This window comes from Lathyrus oleraceus, chromosome 1, assembly GCF_024323335.1.
Source record: "Lathyrus oleraceus cultivar Zhongwan6 chromosome 1, CAAS_Psat_ZW6_1.0, whole genome shotgun sequence".
Lineage (NCBI taxonomy): Eukaryota > Viridiplantae > Streptophyta > Magnoliopsida > Fabales > Fabaceae > Lathyrus > Lathyrus oleraceus.
The window spans coordinates 95,354,643-95,365,788 of NC_066579.1; the positions used below are offsets into that span (position 1 = coordinate 95,354,643).

At 33.4% G+C, this 11,146-nt stretch overlaps 1 long non-coding RNA gene across 1 annotated transcript; it reads left to right on the forward strand.

The window, feature by feature from the left end:
- Positions 1 to 1,814: 1,814 nt before the first annotated feature.
- Positions 1,815 to 10,894, forward strand: LOC127118879 (uncharacterized). The gene is made up of 2 exons (XR_007802425.1): positions 1,815 to 2,241; positions 10,510 to 10,894. It is a non-coding gene; the product is annotated as an uncharacterized LOC127118879 (long non-coding RNA).
- Positions 10,895 to 11,146: the final 252 nt, after the last annotated feature.

The following is an 11,146-nucleotide window of genomic DNA, read 5'->3' on the forward strand; positions in this document are numbered from 1 at the left end:
AAGGATGCCCAAATTAGGGTTTCTTAAATCACAAGCTTCATCAAGAACCATGGTCAGAGAAATTATGGTTTGGTGATGCAATTGATATATTGAGATGTTTCAAAGGTTGGGGCATGGAAAAACTTTGGATTTTAGGAATCCTCAGTGACATGGTCAAGATTCATGGTGAATCATGACTTGTACAAGCCAACTGAGGATCAAGAGTTAGGGTTGAGGTCCTTGGGTGACCAGATGAATCTTGATGTGTCTTAAATAGGGACTCATCATCCAATTAGGGTGTTAGAGAGTGAGTGAGATGTTTTGAATGATCCTCCAAGATTTGTTGGATGCTTGAGGATAAAGATTAGGGTCAAGGTGGATTGGGAACACCTCAACATGGCTAGAGGGTCTCAAGGCTTCACAAATGAATCCCATGCCTTGAGTTTATGGATTATTGTGGATCATTAAGTATAAATGCATATGAGATGATATGTATGGGATCTATGTTGATGGATTAGGGTTGAAGAGGATGATGTAGAGGTAGGATAAATTTTAGGTTATGGAAAAGGTTGCCAGAGTATGAAACTCCACAGGGCAATGTATGAGAGTTTGCTAGAGTATGAAGCTCCATAGGGCAAAATAAAAAAAGGCTTTAATAAAGCATGAAGCTCCACAGGGAAATGCATGAAGTATTGATTCAAAAATGGGTGCTTGACCATGAGGTGCTTAACCCGCATAATGTATAGATGCCAAAGAATGTAGTGTTTGGTCCAAAGAGGCAGTGTATTATTGATGTTGAATGTTGAAGTGTTGAAGTGATATCTGTGGAGAAGAAGACTTGTCAATTGTTTGAGTTGAATTACGCTAAAGTTTATGGACTAAGGCGAATACTTTGAATAACTAGGGCCTACGCCCCATACTCAAAGGTACTCTAAACAAGGGTAGGAATAATCCCTCTCATCCTTCTCCATTGCTTAAGGCTCGTGGTGTACAATTCGCGTCAGAACTGACAAGTGTTGAAGAAGAATCTTTGTCGTGATTGAACAATAATCCAATGTCCAATCTGTCTACAATGTTTTGTCTGACTTGTATTAACTTGAGTGTGAAGTCTAAAGTCTGTATTTTTCTTGATGTCCAGAATCTTCAAAGTCTTAAAGCTTGACTTGAATATGACTTTGGATCTAGTGCAGTGCCAATGCAGAGTGCTAATCCTATCAAATGATCAAAAGACTTTTGATCACTCAATTGGATAGAGGAGTGAGACATGTGTCAAAGGACTAGTTGATCAAGGGAAACTTTGATTAATCGATCATCTAGGGACAATATCAGAGTATGATTCAGGCACATGGATTTGTGGATTAATTTCAAAGAGAAATTCAATATTTACAAGCGTACTAATTCTAAAGGGTTTAATCTAAAATTTTAATGAACAAATGGTTTTAATTGAAATTCATCCTAAAAACTAAGTATTATTTTCTAACTAATGGCGATATCTTATTTTTATAATTTCCAAAATATTGATTAAAATATAATTGAGCAAACATTAAAAATATACTAAACAAAAATGCATAAAAAACTAATAGAAAAAAAGGATAAATTAAAACAAATAAAAAAGAAATAAAAGAAGGCATGAGGTTTTGCGCCATGTAGAGAGGTGTGACTTGCAATCGGTGTGGGCTTGTATTGAGAAGCCCAACATTTAGAAAGCAATGTTCAGTGGGGGTTTTGTGCCATGTGGGGCATGTGAAGCAAATCATTGGGCCACCCATGGTTCGTGGGCCCAAGATAGCAAAGCCAAGAGAGGGACAAAAGAATAAGGACTCACTCCACTTCAAAGTTCACTCCAAAAGCATTTCACCTGAAACCTCACCTGAGCATTAACTCCGTCACATTGGAAATCGCCTCTGGCGGTGGTAGAGGTCCCAAACCTTCAAACCACATATCAGATTGCTCGTCGTGTTCCCCTCTCCTCGAATCTCACCACATCTTTCCCTAAAACCTCATCCAATTTTCAAATCAAGGCCAAGAATGGATGAACCCTAACATACTAAAAACATAATTAAACACAAATAAAAGGGAATCGAGTCGTGCAACCATGAGGCTCTGATTCCCCTCCCTCGAATCTATATCGTGGAAACAAAATCAGTGCAAGAGAGTGAGGATTAGAAGGATCTACTTGCAAGGCAGAGTCTTGCCTTGGATAATGTTGAAAATAAAGGCGACGAAGCTATAAAGTACAAAATACCAGAGATGAGAATCCAGGTAATAATTCAATCTTTGACCTCTTTTGCAAACTGTTCCTTCTTCTCCTTCTGTCGGAACCACTTGAATCATTGTTGCTTTGTGGTGTTGTTCTTGCGTGTATATGAGTGATTTGTAGAAACTCTAAGAGATTTAGAGGATTAAATGAGAGTGAGATATGATTGATATGGGAAGGAGGTGCCGTGAGATTGAGAGACTCATAAAAATTAAGGACGATGGAGAACTCTGAGAATTTCTGTGAGTGATGATTCTCTAATGATTGTGTGTGAATTCTATAATGATTGTGAATCCTCCCACCAATGATTGAAGAGTGACTAAGTTTTATAGATGAGAGAGAAACTTATTGTGGCAGTGAAATCGGGCAGAAGAAGTTGGAAGTTAGGGCACCATTGAGTCTGTTAGTTTTTATCTATGCAAATTAGTTGAACTTGATAACTCTGTTAATATTCTGTTTCAATCAGTTTGAATTAGTTATGGTATTGAAGTAATTCAGTTAGTGTTAATTTGAAGGTGCAATCAGTTAGTGAAACTTGATGGCGAGTTAATTGTCAACGTAATTTTGTTGTATTATAATTGGTTGTTGTTAGTTGAACTTGAATTAGTTAGGGTTATGATGGGAAGTGAGGTAGTTGTGGCTTTTAGTTTTGTTGATAACACAAATTAGCATGATTAGAGTTAACTTGTTGTTATAAAGTTTGATCTGCTATCGCACACGGGTAAAAAACGAGTAATAAAATATAATAAACGGGAAGCGACACCTCGAGTATCGTATCGCAAGGACTCTTGATAAATTAACCAAATAACAAAACAAAATAATGGGGTTACGATTCGATTTAGAATAAGTGATTATGAAAAGTGATTATAGAAAGTGATTATAAAATAAGTTGATCTACCGATTTGGTTTCCTAACTTATCATTGGTTAATATAATTTTCACGCCCTAAGTGGATTCTAATCCCTTTTCGATTACAGTAACAATTACAAGCGCATTGATACTAATATAAAATATGTGTTCCTAATTTCTGAATTAAGCAAACAGATTCCAAATTAAGCAAACAGGTTAAGCACAAGCGAATTAAGCAAATACGATTATGGAACATATATCAATCAAAATTAATTAACGAATATTCTATAGAACTTGAATAAAGCATACACGACATAGAACAAAATATTGAAAGGGAAAAAACATTTGATTGAAAATTAAGCAACCTCAAAGTATCGGCGGAAACTGATTACAACATATCAACCTTGTGAACTTTAGTTCTCCATGAAATCTTCTAATAAATATTGTACCATCAAAATTCAAAATATGATTCCTGTAACAATGAAAGACCTAATATAATAAAAGGGAAATTCGGACCCTATGGGATCCGACCCAAAAATTACAAAAACCGGCACAAACTAACTATTTTAATTAAGTCTGGAACTTCAATGAATTATTCGACCATTCTTCATTCCGAATATGCTTTTAACTTCAACTTGAAACTTGTATTTCTTTCTTTTAGCTTTCCAACTTATACTAGAATGCGTCAATCTGACTCCTATAGCCCAAGTTATGATCTGCATAGTGATAAGGTATCAAATAATTGTTTATGCTGAAAATAAAGTACGAAAATAAAAAAAAGCAAAAAATAAACTTAAATATAAAAATACACTAAAATAGTAAAAATAATAGAATAAACTATAGAGTTGCCTAAGTAAAATAGTAGAAGAATGTGTATCAAAATGCACAGGTCAAATTCCCCCACACTAGAACTTTTGTACTCCGAGCAAAATTATAAATTCAAAACTCAAAACAAAAAAAAACAAGAACAAACAAAACATGCAATTCAAAAGGTTATCAAGATACAAGGTACAAACAAATTCTAAGTCTAAGCTTCAAGAATATGGTGTTAGTGAGCAACTTATTGTGAATTTCAAAGAAGATAGGAAAATAGATTACCAAAGAGTACATCCAAAAGCAGTAAGATCCTCACAGGATAAAATTAACTCAACTCTCAAGTATTTAGGTTAATTGTTTACCCTCAAAGCACAACATGAAAGTTAGTACTATCATAAGCTTGAAAATAATCTAACATCCACAATTAAAATAAATGCACACAACAATCAAAATGACTTCTATTTGGTTGTAACATGGCGAATGTAAGAGTGAGACAAATCCTAAGGGGGTACTAGGCTAAAATTCAAAGATACAAAAGAGACTTGAAAGAAACTGCGAGAGTTGAATTTATAAAAGATTTCATTCACTTCAACAACTTTATAGCAACTGTTTTCTCTTCTCCTTTCTCTTTTTATTCATTTTTTTTCTCTTTTTTTAGAAGGAGTATGTATTGACATCCTTCTATTTTTTTCATTAATTTTTTTCTTTTTCTATTCTTTTACTTTTTATTTTCTTTTTCTGCGAACTTCTGAAATATTACAAACATAATTATTCAACCTCACACAACTCCAAACAAGACTCTTTCAACCCTTTGAATAAGGTGATAACATTGTTTTTCACTTCTCAGTTTGTAATAAGTTTTAAACAAAAAAAAAGATAATAGACTCAAGGGGTTTCAAACAAGGGGTGGTATTATTCTAGGTTGACTTTTTGGCTAATGGCTAAAAAAATAAACAAAATAAAAATAAGTTGTCTTTATCATATCAATGTGTATAAGTAAACAAAAAGTTTCAACAAGAGTCAATTCAAGTTCTAGAGACTAACAAACATGAGTGAAATCACACAAGAAAGAAAGAGATGTATTTTTAAATGTTATCCAATAAAAGACTCAAAATCTCATAAGGATAATTGATCTACCATAAATGATGTACAACTTAGAGTTTAGTCCTACCTATCATATTAAAAATACACAACAAAATTTTCACATCACACCACAAGACTTTAGTCAAGAGAACTAAGAAAAATACTCATAATTTTAACTCAAAAGCCAAAGGAAAAATCATGAATTTTTTTATTATTTAAGAAAACAAACAAAAACCAAAACAGAGAAAAACTGAAAATAAAACAAATAAATGGTTCCTTCCCCCATACTTAAAATATATATTGTCCTTAATGAAAGAACATAAATATAAAATAAGAGTGAGAGAAAGGAAAGAACACACCCGAGGAGTCAAGGCAGATAAATGATCGCATAAGCAGTATTTCCCAAAGAGATCACTTCTACAGTCTCTTCTTCCAAAGTTGGGTTCTCATGGAGTAGCTTTGGATAGTGTCCATTGACCTTGAATTTTTGATTAGTGCATTCACCTTGTATTCCAAGATCAAAGAAGGATATTCAATAAGTAAAAGTGTTGAATGAGCACATGAAAATGATCTCCTTTTTCACAACATCAAGAATCAAAGGATTACGGGTCTGTCTCACTACTTTTGTTTCATCTTTAAGTGAAATCCTATGCATACATATGGATGGGCTAATATCATGAGTGTCATCCAAGGTCCATCAAATTCCATTCTTATGTTTATTCTTAAGTTGAAGCTTTGATGAATAATATGAATCCTCAGGAAGGGGTTTAGGCTTTAGAGAAAGTGGTTGTTCAATGGATGGTATGTTTGGGGCAACCGAGGATGTCAAAAGCTTCATCCACATAAACAACTTCATTTACACTCTCACCCTGCAAGACAATATCAATCTCAGCACAAACAACGTAAAGGTTAGTATTAGTACAATCATCACATGAGTAAATATCATCAAAACCAGATAAAGTTGGAAAATAAGCTGAAAACAAATTAGAATAAGCTTCATCAACAATTACAGAAAATAACTCTATTTGAAAAACAGAATGCTCTTCCAAGGGATGTTTCATAACATCAAAAATAGTGAATTTCGCGACAATGTCACCAAATTCCATGGACATGGTTCCATCGTCAACATCAACTTTTGTTTTAGCTGTTTTCATGAACGGTCTGCCCAAAATGATTGGTGATCTGCTTGAATTTGTTTCTCCATACATGTCTAGAATATAAAAATCTGCGGGAAAAATCAAGTCATTAACTTGAACAAGCACATCTTCCACTACTCCAGTAGGGCAAGCATTGCTTCTGTTTGCTAGTTGAATGATTAAACATGTATGCTGCAAAGGACCAAGATCAAAATTATTATAAATAGAAGTAGGCATAACATTAATGCCCGCTCCCAAATCAAGGATGCAATTTTCAAATTTACTATCCCCAATGGTACAAGGAATAACAAAAGTTCCCAGATCTTTGCACTTTTGGGGTATGACCTGATTCAGAGCTGAAATAGTAGTTTTTTCAGGTGAATGTTTAGGCTGGAGAATGGCTAAAATGTTTTGTCCTAAATTTACTCTCTCATTTCCCTTCAACCTCCTCTTACTTGTGCACAAGTCTTTCAGAAATTTTGCATACTTTAGAACCTGCTTAATCACATCAAAAAGCAGAATGTTTACCACCACTTTTCTGAACACATCTAAAATCTCTTTTTCTCTCTCTCTCTCTCTCTCTCTCTCTCTCTCTATATCTATCTCTGTCACCAGCCCTTTTCTGACCACATCTAAAATCTATTTTTTAGTATTCTATGTGGGAAAGGAACTGGTGGCACATACTTCTTCTCTTTTTCTTTTTCAATTTCTACCACAACAGAGGGTTCAGTTTCTATCACAATAGAAGAAGGTTCAGGTGTTACCTCAAGATTTTTTTTTAATCTTTTTTTGGGGCTGATTCTGTAGCCTTCTCGGATCTCAAGGAAATTGCACTCACATTAGCATTAGAGCCTTTTGGATTCACAACTGTTTGGGTAGGAAGTTGGTTTGATCATTGGGCTTGCTGCATGGCATTCATTGAAGTGGCAAACTGCCCAATTTGTATCTACAAAGTCTGAATACTGGAATATGTTCATTGCTGAAATTGGAGATTGTTCACAACCATTTACTTGACCAAATCCTTTAATGAAGGTCCGGAAGATGCAGAGGTGGAGACTTGGGGAGTGGTATGTCATGGTGGCGGTGGCAGGGGTAACATCAATTGTTTCACTAAAGAGGTAAGTTCATCAACTCTAGTTTCTAGAGCTTTATTGGAAGAAGAAACCTGAATCTCATTCACACCTTTTATTTGGACCACAAAATTATCCCTTTGTTGTGAACTGTTGGGAGTTAAGTGAGATATTCTCAATCAAGGATTTGACAGCAGTTGTAGTCTTATCAACAAGTGCTCCACCACTAGCAGCATCTAAACTGTTTCTTTCCATTGGTAGCAATCTCTCATAAAAGTATTGTATTAGCAATTGTTCAGAAATCTGGTGGTGAGGACAACTCGACACTAACTGCTTGAATCTCTCCCAGTATTCGGCCAATGATTCCATGTCAACCTGTCTAATACCACATATTTATTTTCTGATTGAAGAAGCTCTTGAAGCAGGGAAAAGTATCTCTAAGAAGATTTTCTTCATATTATTCCAACTTGTAATAGAATTTTGCTCAAGATAATATAACCAATCTTTCGCAACACCTTGTAGTGAGAATGAAAATGCTCTAAGATTGACATGATCTTCAGTAATTCCTTGAGGCCTCAATGGTGTAGAACACATAACCTGAAATTCTTTTAGATGCCTATGCGGATCCGCGGATCCTCACCTGCAAGACCATTAAACCTTGGCAACAAGTGTATTAAACTAGATTTTAATTCGAAAGATACAACAACAACAAGATATTCAATACACAAAGCATTATAATTAACATTAGCGGCAACAAGTTCTCTCAGAGTTCTTTGGTTAGCCATGTTAAACTAAATAGAAAAGAAGAAGAAAAAATCAACAAACAATGAGAAAACAGATAAGTAATTCAGCAATGCAACAACAAATAGGAAAGTACCGACAATGTCCCTATAAAGCAAAAACAATTGAAATATGAAAAAAACAATTAAAATAAAATAAAATAAATATGAAAATATGAAAACTAATTTAATAAAGTTAATTAAGAATTATAGGAATTTTTTCAGAATTTTCTGAAACTACCAAAACAGATAAAAAATCTTTAAAAATAAAAAAATAAGGAATTTTGAATTTTTAATAATGGCTCTCGATACTTGATTTTTTCCTAATGAATCGACAAAGAATCGGAATAATCTGAGACGATTTTTTTAAAAACAATTTTTTTATGCTAAAACGTGAAAAGGACAGAACGCAAGAACGCTGGGGCAAGAACACTGAAATATAACACCTATGACTATAATAATCGTTAAAATCTACAAGAGTCCCCGACAACGGCGCCAATTTAATCCACTGTCGTACACGGGTCAAAAACAAGTAATAAAATATAGTAAACGGGAAACGACACCTCGAGTATCGTATCGCAAGAACTCTTGATAAATTAACCTACTGAAATTGATTTACGGGAGATTTATGGTTTATGGATCGATTTAGAAAACAAAGTAAATAAGTGATTATAAAAAGTGATTATAAAATAAGTTGATCTACTGATTTGGTTTCCTAACTTATCATTGGTTAATATAATTTTCATGCCCTAAACGGATTCTAATCCATTTTCGATTATAGCAACAATAACAAGCGCATTGATACTAATATATGATATGTGTTCCTAATTTCTGAATTAAGCAAACAAATTCCGAATTAAGCAAACATGTTAAGCACACGCGAATTAAGCAAACGCGATTATGGAACATATATCAATCAAAATTAATCAATACATATTCTATAGAACTTGAATAAAGCATACAAGACATAAAACAAAATATTGAAAGGGAAAAGACATTTGATTGAAAATTAAGAAACCTCAAAGTATCGGCGGAAACTGATTACAGCAGATCAACTTTGTGAACTTTAGTTCTCCATGAAATCTTCTAAGCAATATTATATCATAAAAATTTAGAATAAGCTTCTTGTAGCAGTGAAAGACCTAATATAATAAAAGGGAAATTGAAACCCTTATGGGATCCGACCCGAAAATTACAAAAACCAGCACAAACTAACTATTTTAATTAAGTTTGGAACTTCAACGAATTATTCTACTCTTCTTCATTCCTAATCTGCTTTTGACTTCAACTTGAAACTTGTAGTTCTTTCTCTTAGCTTTCCAACTCATATTAGAACACGTCAATCCGACTCCTATTGCTCAAGTTATGATTTGCATAATGATAAGGTATCAAATAATTATTTATGCTAAAAATAAAGTACGAAAATAAAATAAAGTCAAACATAAACTTAAATATAAAAACACACTAAAATAGTAAAAATAATAGAATAAACTATAGAGTTGATTAAGTAGAATAGTAGAAGAATGTGCATCAAAATTCACTGATTAGAGTTCCTCAACAAATTTTGAAAATGATCAACCTTCAAACTCGTAGTAGAGTCATACCATTCCAATAAAGGTCAGCTGCATTCTCATGGTCAAGACTCAGGATTAATCAAAATTGAAAAAAAGGTGATTGTTAATTGGTCTTGCAACATTAGTAGGTTGGATTGGACTGTCACGGTTGATTAATGCATCATAGAATGAACTTGTTATTAGGTTAGTTAATTGATTATGCAGGTTCTGTCAGGATTTGAAATTGGAGTTTTAATTTTAACTTCCATTTTAGAAAATATTTCTATTATGAACAGTTAGTTGGATCATTGAACTTGCTATAATTAAGTTGTTATGGACTAATGAATTTTAATTGGTGAAGTCAGGTTTGAAATTGGTTTGTTAGGGATTGTTACTGCTAATTTGTTATATTAAATTATCAATAAGAAATTGAATAGTTAGTTTGTTAGCATGTGAACTGAACCTTTTAGAATAGTTTGAAAATTGTTATTTTGGAATTGCTAGTGTTATGTTAATGAATGGTTTGTAAGTTATTATTTCAAGTAGAATTCAAAACTAGATTTTGGATAGCATGAAAACTTAATGGTTATTTAATTGGCATGTTGAAACTGAACTGGATTGGCTATATGTTGACTCTGCTATGAAGTAATCTATCCTATTAGCCTTTGTTGCTAGCAAAACAAAGTTGTTCATTAGAGTTAGTCAATATTGTTGCTATATTGGTTAATTGTAGTTAGTTAGTGAGGGGGAGTTATAATGAGTTAGTGAGCTGCTAACTTAGTTATGTTAGGATATAAACTTGCTGCATCCGTATGGTGTTATTTTGCTTGATTTGTTGTGATGTGGTTGTTATATCAATGAAAATTTGCAATTACAATAGATATGCAATGTGAGCCACTTGGATTTTGTTTGCATGCATGCTTTTGGCCATGTTTTGAATGTTGGCAATATGTTTGTGTATACTGAACTTAATTAATGTTTATGCAAGGCTGGTACTAATTCAGTGGGGTGAACTTGGTATGAAACAAAATGGCATGGCATGAAGAGATTTGAAGTCCTTAAAGAAAAATGTGGTGCTTGTTTGAATACATGGACCAAAATTCATGGAGTCAAAAGAATCATGAAGGCAAATCATGACATGGTGGAAGAACTCCTTGAAAAGAGAATACCAAAGTGGACTTAGAGGTTAGGGTATTTAGTTTGACTTTGGTTAAATATTGACCAAAAAATCAACAGTTGATTATAGTAAACTTAAAGTCAATAATGTGTATTTTTGTATAGAACTCGGCTTTGTATATCTTGTAATGAAACTTGTAATGTTTGTAATGAGTTTTGACCTTTGAATTGTGGCATGTGACCTATTCTTTCAGATATACTTTTCCCTCCAAATTACATTTGAAATTTTGCACTGGAATTGAACTTGCTTTATGAATGAAACTTGATCTTGGATGAATGCCATAATATGAATCAAGAAATGATCATTAGTAATCACTAAATGTGACCTTATAAGAACATGCTCATCAAAATCCATGTTTTAACAATGCCTTTCACAGTCACTTATTCCATGACGCCATCCCAAGATTGTACAAAGAATTTGGGTTTCTCCCAGATGAATCTCAAACTTG